Below are 10,465 nucleotides of genomic sequence, written 5' to 3'. Positions count from 1 at the left end.
CATTTTACGACCGTTCTCGCCACAGTCATTAAGTGAATTACTGCAGTGTTTAAGTCGTTAAGCGAATCTGACTTTCCTGGTCAGTAGGTCACAAAGCGGGATCGTGTGACCCCCCCCCCCCGGACACGGCGACCGTCATAAATCTGAGTCAGTTGCCAGGCGTCTAAATTTTGATCATGTGACCCTGGGGATGTTGCACGGGTCCTGTGAAAAGCAGTCATATGTCACTTTTTTCACTTCTGTTGTAACTTGGAGCTGTGAGTAAAGGAGCTGTTGTAAGTCTTCCTGTATTCTTTTTTGCTTAATTTCTGTTCCGCTGCTCTAAATAGAATAGATTCATGTGGTGGTGAAATACCTCTTATCACCACCGGAGGGCGCTTAAAGCTCATAGTAGTGTTTCTCCAGCTTGACCCCTTTTAAGCTGGGTGGACTTCAACTCCCAGAATTCCCCAGCCAGCCTGGCTTCCTGGGCCCGGCCACTCAGAATATGCTCAGGAAACTGTCAGCCCTTCACAGGGGATAAGGCTAAGGGTGGAACTCCCAGAATTCCAGTGGGCCAGCTAGAGGATGTGGGAATGGGTCTTCCCACACAGCTACAGATTGGAAAAATGAGGGCAATTGTCAGGATTATTGGCTGTGATGACTTTGGCTGAGGAATTCTGGTAGTTGAAGTCCACCCCTCTTAAAGCAGGTTGGCTGGGGGATTCTGGGAGCTGAAGTCCACCTCTCTTAAAGCAAGCTGGCTGGGGGATTCTGGGAGTTGAAGTCCACCCATCTTAAAGCAGTCTGGCTGGGGGATTCTGGGAGTTGAAGTCCACCTCTCTTAAAGCAGTCTGGCTGGGGGATTCTGGAAGTTGAAGTCCACCTCCCTTAAAGCAGGCTGGCTGGGGGATTCTGGGAGTTGAAGTCCACCCATCTTAAGGCACTGGCTAAGGAATTCTGGGAATTGAAGTCCACCCCTCCTAAAGCAGGCTGGCTGAGGGATTCTGGGAGCTGAAGCCCACCCCTCTTCATTTTGCCAGGTTTGAAAAACAGAACCAGAAAGCCATCATTTTGGCCTAGACGAGGGCCTGATTTGCTCAGCACAGTGGGGCATGCTGGGAGTTGAAGTCCACCCCTCTTCACCTTTGCCAAAGGTGACACACGCTGCCCTAAGAGACGTACAGGGCATCTGAGAAAGCCATGGGGGGGGGGAGGAGGAGAAAGCTGAGCTGGTCCACCAACCAGCCGCAGAGATGGAGCCCAGTCTCTGAGCCATACCTCTTTTCCCTAAGAACATGGCATGACATCAGATCTCATTGAGGAAGAGAACCTTTGCCACGTCTTAAAGGGAGGAAATTGAAGCAGAGCTACGAAGGGCAGAGGCCTGCTGACCGACTACCCCATGCCCTTCCGTCACCCTCTTCCCCTTGCAGCACAAGCCACAATTTACAAACTGGACCAAACTGGTCTGGGGTCCCGTCTCCCCACCTCCCATCCCCTGCTCTGGATTCTTGTCCAGCTAGTTTGGGTCTGTCGCCTGGGGGAATGCAGAGAGCCCACAAAAGGGGAGAGCAAGAGAAATGCCTGGGGGAAATCTCCATTCTTGCAAGACTGACACACACCTCAGTGTATTTGTGTGTGTGTGTGTGTGTGTGTGTGTGTGTGTGTGTGACTTCAGCACCTGCCCTGCAGTGTTGACCTATCACCCTGCCTGGTTGGCTTATTTGTGTCAGAAACATCACAATTAAAATCCAGCAAGTCCCCCCAACGGTTCATTTAGAGGCCATTTGGCCCTGGAAAAAGGGAGTTATGGACGTTTTTCACACTTACGACCGTTGCTAAGTGAGTTTCGCCCCTATTTTTCGAGCTTCCTTGCCCCCGTTACTCAGCGACACCCTGCCGGTGTTAAGTGAGCCACGCGGTTGTTAAGCGAACCCAGCCTCCCCGTTTGACTTTGCTGGACCGACGGTCGCAAAAGGGGGAAATCACGTGAATTCCCCTGGGGACGCTGCGACCGTCATAAGTGTGAGTCGCTCGCCCGCCGACTGAATTGTCGATCACGTGATTGCAAGGAGGCTGCGACGGTCACGAGTGTGAGACACAGTTGCGGGTCCCTGTTTTCTGTAACGTCAGAGCGGTCACTAAGCGAACGGTCGTAAAGCGAGGACCCCCGAATACATATAATGAAGTTCAGAAATATTTCGCCCTCCGGGAGAGGAAGACGCTGGATGGCTGTCAACGAGGAAAAATCAGATTTATTTTTCGCCTGCCGAGAACCGAAGGGATTAACCTCCATTCCCGAAAGAGGACAGGGTGGAAACCAGGATCCCGGGTTCAAATGCCTTCCGGAGGCGATTCCTTGCTTTCCCGCCCCAGCGAGGCCTGCGTCGCGTCATCTGCCTGGCACTTAACCCAGATTCCAGGAAGAGAAGAGGAAAGAAACTCGGGTGACAGCAATGAGGGCGGAGAATGTGGGTCAGGGATTTTGGCTCCTTCGCAAAAAAATTGGGGGGGGGTGAGTCTTTACTGATCACCTCCAAATTTTGGGGGGGGGCATGCCCCCCCAAAATTCTGCAACTCTTGGCACTTCCCCACACACACCCCTCCTCCGGTGCCAGTTTGAAAGCAGCTCCCTTGAGCTGAACGGGGTCCCTGCAGCCCAGGGCTGGACTTCCTTTCCCAGAATTCCCCCGTCTGTGGCCCTGCCCGCAAGGCATTGTGGGAGTTGTAGTCTCACCTATCCAGAAGGCGCAGAATTGGCTGCTCTGTTCGCCCTGCTGCCCGCCGTTTGGGTTGCCCTCTTTCCAATTAATTCCTCGGCTTTTCCTTCACAGTCAAGTCAAGGGGGGTTTGCTTAAGGACTGCCTGCTTCAGTTAACGACGGAGGGCTCTGGCTTTTCATGCCCCCCCTGATCTCTTTGAGGTCCCCAACCCGACCAAAAAAACAGAGAAAAGCAGCAGGAGGAGGGTTCCCGTGTTCTGGGCAAGGCAGGGGGGTCCAACCTTTAAGTCCCGTAGACTTCAGCTCCCAGAATTCCCCAGTCAAGATGGCTGGTTGGGGGGTTCTGGGGGTTGAAGTCCACCTGTCTTAACAATCGCCAAGGTTGGAGACCCCTGTCCTAGAACAGCGTTTTTCAACCTGGGCAGCTTTTAAGATTTGGGGACCGCAGCTCCCAGAATTCTCCAGTCAAGATGGCTGGCTGGAGGATTCTGGAAGTCCACCCATCTTAAAAGCGCTAATGTGGGACTGGCTGGGGGATTCTGGGAGTGGAAGTCCACCCCTCTTAAAGCAGGTTGGCTGGGGGATTCTGGGAGTGGAAGTCCACCCCTCTTAAAGCAGGCTGGATGGGGGATTCTGGGAGTGGAAGTCCACCCCTCTTAAAGCAGGTTGGCTGGGGGATTCTGGGAGTGGAAGTCCACCCCTCTTAAAGCAGGCTGGCTGGGGGATTCTGGGAGTGGAAGTCCACCCCTCTTAAAGCAGGCTGGCTGGGGGATTCTGGGAGTGGAAGTCCACCCCTCTTAAAGCAGGCTGGCTGGGGCATTCTGGGAGTGGAAGTCCACCCATCTTAAAGCATGCAGCCTGGGGCATTCTGGGAGTGGAAGTCCACCCCTCTTAAAGCAGGCTGGCTGGGGGATTCTGGGAGTGGAAGTCCACCCCTCTTAAAGCAGGCTGGCTGGGGGATTCTGGGAGTGGAAATCCACCGGTCCTCACGTTCCCAGGTTGGTCTACCCCTGGTGCAAGGCAAGCCAGTCTTTCATCTCTCTGTTTGCACCATCAGGGCAGGAAACTGTGACCCACATTTTGGAAGGGGTGCCCCCGTGACCCGGGTGCAAGGGGTGGGGTCCTGTTGACTGACCCGGGCTCCTTCCTGTCCCGCCCGTGACTGAGATACCAGAGAGAGAGAGAGAAAGAAAGAGAGAGAGAGAGGATGCAAAAAGGGAGTGCGGATATTGGGGTGTCCAAACCGCCAGGTCACCTCCCGGCCCCGTCTTTGTGTTGCTGACTCGGCCTCGGGGGAAAATAAATGCAGTATCGTTGTGTCTCAACACTTAATTAACAATAACAACCACAGGCGTGGTTTTTTTTTCCCCTGTTGAGTTTCTGTCGGAGGAATGAAGAAGTAGTACGAACTGGGGCAGGAGGGCAAGGAAAGCCAAAATGAGGCTGGGCCCCAGACATCTGCAGGTAGTCCTCAACATACGACCACAATGAAGCCCAACGCTGCCGCCGCTGAGCAAGGCTGTGGGTGAAGCGAGGGTGGCCCCATTTTGCCACCTCCCTTTCCACCGTTGCTAAGCGAATCACTGCAGTTGCGAAGTTGGTTGACCCCGGGGGGGGCACACGGCGACCGTCATAAATACGGGTCGGTGGCCGAGCGTCCGGAATTTTGATCCCGTGACTGTGGGGAGGCTGCCGCGGTCGTTAAGGGTGAAAAGCTGTCCTAAAGTCGCTTTTTCCAGTGCTGTGGTCACTTCAAACCGTCACTGAACGAACGGTCGTAAGTAGAGGACTGCTTATAGGGAGACAGGAAGCACATTCATGAAATAAATAAAACGGTTAAAATTTTGTTCTGAGGAAACTTTGAATGAACCTCAAAGGTTGATAATAATAGTAATAGTAATAATAATAATAATAATAATAATAATAATAATAATAATAATAATAATAATAATAATAATAATAATGTTGGAAGGGACTTTGGAGGTCATCTAGTCCAACCCTGTATTCAGGCAGGAAACCCTATACTATTTCAGACAAATGACTGTCCAGTCTCTTCTTAAAAAGGAGGAGGAGGAGGAGGAGGAGGAGGAGGAGGAGGAATAACAGGATAATAGAGTTGGAAGGGACCCTGAAGGTCATCTAGTCCAACCCCCTGCTCAGGCAGGAAACCCTACACCATTTCGGACAAATGGCTGTCCAGTCTCTTCTTAAAAACTTCCGGTGTTGGAGAAGGGAGGGACGGAGGGAGGGAGGGAAGAAGGAAGGAAGGAAGGATAACAGAATAACAGACTCAGAAGGGACCCTGGAGGTCATCTAGTCCAACCCCCTGCTCAGGCAGGAAACCCTACACCATTTTGGACAAAGGGCTGTCCAGTCTCTTCTTAAAAACTTCCAGTGTTGGAGCCTTCACCGCTTCTGGACACACCTTCCCACTTCAACTGGCCCGGTATGGGAGACCTGGGTTCAAATCCTAATCCAGACCCTGGAAATCCTTCCATCTTGAAAGTCACCCCAGTGCGGGAAGGAGAGGATGCTGGATCTAATCAAAACACAGATGAAACGCGGGGGATGAGATCCTCTCGGATTGATCCGGATTAGTTGGTCAGCAAAAGAGGATATTTTAAGAGCATTTGCTCATCGCCTTGCAAGCTGGGAATCTGCTGCAACTGACCTCCATGCAGCTGGATCCACAGCAGAGGAAGGCAAGTTAGTTGTACGATGAGGACTCAGGATCCACTTCCTTTTGTTGTTTTTTTCAGGATCTTCTCCAAATCTTCTTGCCATCCACCCAGAGACCCCCCCCCCCAAAAAAACCTTGGCTAGGTGGGTGGGAGTGAGTGGAATTTAAAAGCTCCTCCAGCCATAGAAATCAACCTGGACCACTTGAAGATGAATGGACTTCAACTCCCAGAATTCCACCAGCCAGCAGATCAGCTTCCTGTTTAATTGCTGCGCCATCTAACCCACATTTAACTGGCTGACAGTGTTAAGATGGGTGGACTTCAACTCCCAGAATTCCACACAAAACTGAAGGACTTTTTTTTTATAGACGGTGGGAACACAGTAGACGTAATATATCTTGACTTCAGCAAAAGTGAAAAAAAAAAATAACCCAGGACAACTTAAAGCAACACGTTAAATGTGGGCTAGATGTGTTTTGACAATTAAATGGGAAACTGATCTGCTGGCTGGGGGATTCTGGGAGTTGAAGTCCATCCGTCTTCAAGCTCTCCAGGTTGAAAGACACTAGGTCAAACTTTGATCTCATCTCACAGCCCAACATATTAGATTTAAAATGAGATAAGAACAAATGTGGCCGGCCTACAGTTATCACATTTTGTTTTAATTGGGTAACTTTCTTAATAGACGGCGGGAATGTGGTAGACGTAATATATCTTGACTTTCGGCAAATTGAAAAAAAATAACAACAAGCTAAATGAATAAACAAATTAAAAGTGGGCTAAATTAATAAACGAGTTAAAAGTGGGCTAGATGACATGACAATTAAATGGGAAACTGATCTGTTCACTGCGGAATTCTGGGAGTTGAAGTCTATCTGTCTTCAAGATAGAACAATTAACCAGTGGAACAACCTGCCACCAGAAGCGGTGAATACTCCAACACTGGAAGTTTTTAAGAAGAGTCTGGACGGCCATTTGTCCGAAATGGTATAGGGTTTCCTGCCTGATCAGGGGGTTGGACTAGATGACCTCCAATGTCCCTTCCGAATCTTATCCTTCCTTCCTTCCTTCCTCCCTCCCTCCCTCCCTCCCTCCCTCCCTCCAACACTGGTAGTTTTTAAGAAGAGACTGGACATCCATTTGTCCGAAATGGTATAGGGTTTCCTGCCTGAGCAGGGGGTTGGACTAGATGACCTCCAAGGTCCCTTCCAACTTTATTATTATTATTACTATTATTATTACTACTACTATTATTATGATTATCATCATTATCATTATTATCATCATCATTATTATTAAGCTCCTGAGGTTGAAAGACACTCTACAAAGCTTTGATCGGACCTCACACCACAACACACAGGATTTAAAATAGGAGAAGGACAAATATGGCTAGACAATCTTTATTTCACCTTTTGACAAGGTAACTTTCTTAGTGGACGGTGGGAATGCGGTAGACGTAACATATCTTGACTTCAGCAAAAGTGACAAAATAACCCAGGACAACCAATTAAATGTGGGCTAGATGTCTGGACAATTAAACGGGGAAGCTGATCTGCTGGCTGGGGGATTCTGGGAGTTGAGGTCCACTCGTCTTCAAGCTGTCCAGGTTGAAAGACACTATGCTAAGGGGTCAGGCCAGGGTCTCCCCCAGGCAAAACAGGTTTTGCAAAAAAAAAAACTGATAGGGAAATAGCTCCATCCAGAGACCCAGATAAGACCTCAAAGATCCCTTTTCAAGGAGATTTAGTTTAGGAATTGCAAATTGGCGAGGAGGGGGGCTATTTTAATGGGTGGGGGCTTCAAAGCGGGTGGAAGATCCCTGAAGGGCGTCTCCCCTTTCAAAGTCCTAAGGGAGAGGATAATGGGAGGGGAGATAATTTCAAATATTTTGCCCCCCCCCCCCCAGAAAAGGGTCTGGCTTGGGAGGGGGATGCGTGAAGCAGGAGGGGGTCGTTCAAAACTTGCCCATTGCAGGGGGGAGGGATTGGGGGAAGCACCCCAAAAATACGGGGGACAAAGTTGACCAAGGAGGGTGTTTTTCCGCTGGAGGGTCATGAGGGACCCGAGTTCAAATCCATCCAGTCTCTCAGCCCGCCTGGCCTACCTCGCAGGATTGCTGGGAGGAGAGCGCGGAGGCCTTGTTCTCACGCCAAACCAAGTCAGATAAAGGGGGAAATAAATAAATAAATATATTGCAAACACACCCACCCCACCCCAAAATGCAGAAATAAAATTAAGAAGGCAGCTGTGGGGCCGGGCCAGCTGTTCAGTTCACTCAAGGGGAGGGAAGAGGGAAAGGAGGCGTGCACATAGGAAGGCAGGCAGAAATCAAATAATAAAGCAATCAATTTGAGGGTGATTTTGCTGCCAACCCCTCCCCCATCTTTAAAGGCTAGACCAGGAGCATTGGCCATCCCAGCCTAAGTAAGAGATGCTTTGGTTCGAGATAGGCCACAGTTAGGTTCAGAAGCTAAGCAGAGTCCAGGTGGGTTACTTATTGGATGGGCACATTGGGAAATGGAAAGAGCTTTCTGGTAAAATAAATAAATAAATAAAATAAATGCAAATATGACCACTGAGAAAAAAAGTTCACAGCCTTCCTTCCTTTTTTTCTTCTTTTTTTCTTTTTCCTTCCTTCTTTCTTTTTCTTCCTTTCTTCCTCTTCCTTCCTTTTTTCTTTCTTCCTTCCTTCTTTTTTTCTTTCTTCCTTCCTTTCTTTCTCTTCCTTTTTTCTTCTTTTTCTTCCTTCCTCTTCCTTCCTTCCTTTCTTTCTTTTTCTTTCTTCTTTCTTTCTTTCTTTCTTTCTTTCTCTTCCTTCCTTCCTTCTTCCTTTTTTCTTCTTTTTCTTCCTTCCTTCCTCTTCCCTCCCTTCCTTCTTTTTTCTTTCTTCCTTCTTTCCTTCTTTCTTTCTCTTTTTTCTTTCTCTTTCTCTTCCTTCTTTCTTTCTTTCTTTCTTTCTTTCTTTCTTTCTTTCTTTCTTTCTTTCTTTCTTCTTTTTCTTCCTTCCTTCCTCTTCCTTCCTTCCTTCTTTCTTTTTCTTTCTTCCACTTTCTTTCTCTCTTTCTTTCTCTCTCTCTCTCTTTCTTTTTCTTTCTTCCTTCCTTCCTCTTTCTTTCTTTCTTTCTTTCTCTCTCTTTCTTTGTTCCTTCCTTCCTTTCTTTCTCTTTCTTTCTTTCTTTCTTTCTTTCTTTCTTCCTCTTTCTTTCTTTTTCTTTCTTTCTTTCTTTCTTTCTCTCTCTCTCCCTTCCTTCCTTCCACTTTCCTTCTCTCTCTCTCTCTCTCTCTCTCTCTCTCTCTTTAGCCTTTTAGATAAGGAGAAATTTGCCATCCCAGTGCGGGAAGCTGGCTGGACTAGTTCCCAGGGGCGTGAATTTCCTCTCTCTCTCTCTCTGCAGCTGACCGAGATAATTTTCCTCTTATCAAAAAATCCTTTCTACACCTATCTATTAAAATGTTCCCTCCTTTCTTTTGTTTCCCTTTGTACTATTCACATTCAAGGACAGAGTAGGGGGCACCTTGCTGGGCATCTGAAGGGGGGGGGGAGGACACCACTGATAAGAGGGCCCTGCGGAAGATCTGCTGGCCTGGCTTTTCTCCAAGGATCAGGCTTGGTTGACATCCGTGCAATCTGCACCCTTCCCCAGCCCTTTGAGTGGCTCTGGGTTTCTTAGCCTTGACAGGTGGACTTCAACTCCCAGAATCCCCCAGCCAGCTGGGATTTGAAGTCCGCCTGAGGCTGAGAAGCCCTGTGGGAGAAGGTCCTCTGTTCGTTGGAGAAAAAACGTCTTCTAGCTCAGACATGTCAGACACAAGGCCCAGGGGCTGGAGGCGGCCCGCAAAGTGGTTTCATGTGGCCCGCGAAACCATCCTGGAAACAGCGAGGGAACGGCCCCGGCTGCCTTGGCCCAGGCCCAGGCCGGCCGAGAGGGAGCCAATGTATGCCTCCATCTCCCCCCCTCCCCACAGGACAAAGGCTGCTGGACCTCACATGTCTGAAATGTATATCAGGTTTCCTGCCTGAGCAGGGGGTTGGACTAGAAGACCTCCAAGGTCCCTTCCAGCTCTATTTCTATTCTATTCTTTATTTTATTTTATTTTTAACCCACAAAACAAAACAAAACAAAGCAAAACATAACACACATACACACAGTATGTACTCCTCTCCCTTTTTTTAAACAGCGATTACATAACAGTAATCTTCCATTATTTACATTTCCCCCCTTATTCTTCTTTAGAATATTTGTCCTTATTGCCCCATTGTTTCTTATTTACATTTTTCTTCCTTCATATTCTACTTCTTACTAAGTCTATTCTATTCTATTTCTGCTCTATTTCCTGTCTATTTCTATTTCTATTCTATTCCTTATTTCTATTCTATTCCTTATTTCTATTCTATTCTATATTTTATTATTCTATTCTATTCTATTCCTTATTTTTATTCTATTCTATTCCTTATTTCTATTCTATTCTATTCTATTGTATTCTATTCCTTATTTCTATTCTATTCTATTCTATTCCTTATTTCTATTCTATTCTATTCTATTCCTTATTTTTATTCTATTCTATTCTATTCTATTCTATTCTATTCTATTCTATTCTATTCTATTCTTTATTTCTATTCTATTCTATTCTTTATTTCTATTCTATTCTCTTATTTCTATTCTATTCTATTCCTTATTTCTATTTTATTCTATATTTTATTATTCTATTCCTTATTTCTATTCTATTCTATTCTATTCTATTCCTTATTTCTATTTTATTCTATATTTTATTATTCTATTCCTTATTTCTATTCTATTCTATTCTATTCTATTCTATTCTATTCCTTATTTCTATTCTATTCTATTCTATTCTATTCTATTCTATTCTATTCCTTATTTCTATTCTATTCTATTCTATTCTATTCTTTTCTTTTCTATTCCTTATTTCCCTTCTATTCTATATTTTATTATTCTATTCTATTCCATTCCATTCCATTCCCTTCCCTTCCATTCCATTCTATTCCATTCTATTCCTTATTTCTATTCTATTCTATTATTTTCTATTCCTTATTTCCCTTCTATTCTATATTTTATTATTC

The sequence above is a fragment of the Crotalus tigris genome, unplaced genomic scaffold (assembly GCF_016545835.1).
Source record: "Crotalus tigris isolate CLP2741 ecotype Arizona unplaced genomic scaffold, ASM1654583v1 scf7180000017690.20705106771:4171800, whole genome shotgun sequence".
NCBI lineage: Eukaryota > Metazoa > Chordata > Lepidosauria > Squamata > Viperidae > Crotalus > Crotalus tigris.
The sequence above is the reverse complement of the archived record's forward strand: the minus strand, read 5'-3'. Positions refer to the sequence as shown.